This window comes from Penaeus monodon, chromosome 28, assembly GCF_015228065.2.
Source record: "Penaeus monodon isolate SGIC_2016 chromosome 28, NSTDA_Pmon_1, whole genome shotgun sequence".
NCBI lineage: Eukaryota > Metazoa > Arthropoda > Malacostraca > Decapoda > Penaeidae > Penaeus > Penaeus monodon.
Window position 1 is genome coordinate 2,869,599 of NC_051413.1, and position 482 is coordinate 2,870,080.

At 31.7% G+C, this 482-nt stretch overlaps 1 protein-coding gene across 1 annotated transcript in view; it reads left to right on the top strand.

Annotated features, from left to right (window-relative positions):
- LOC119590901 (holotricin-3-like) overlaps positions 1 to 482 on the top strand; it is a 2,901-nt gene that overhangs the window by 2,191 nt on the left and 228 nt on the right. The window lies entirely within an intron of this gene.

Consider the following 482-nt stretch of genomic DNA (forward strand, 5'->3'; position numbering starts at 1 on the left):
ATACGCGTATTCTATACATTAGAGACTTTATTTTCATGGTAATACCATTGTTGAGATTATGTATCTTAATGTTATCATATGGTGACGCACGATTAACCAGAAAATAGTCTGATAAATAACGAGCACATATTTATATAAAAAAATAACCATATCAACAAAGTCTTATCTCTTTGTTTCAAATATTTTCTCCATGCTCGAGGAAAGAAGGATGGCGGTTGAGTGTTTATATGCAAATAAGAAATATACCAAAATATAAAAGACGGGAGGATATAAGCTATAAAGACTTTGCGATGTTGTTAACACCTGCTTGTTAGTATTTTTCTCTATATCAAAATGCTTAGGAGTTACGACACAGAAGGAAAGTGGTTGAATATTTTATATAAAATGGAGGCAAAGGGAGCGTGTATTTACGAGGTTCATTATTTTCGTTTAAGATATTCCTCCAAACCTACCTATCTCCCAGTAACATGATAATAATACTA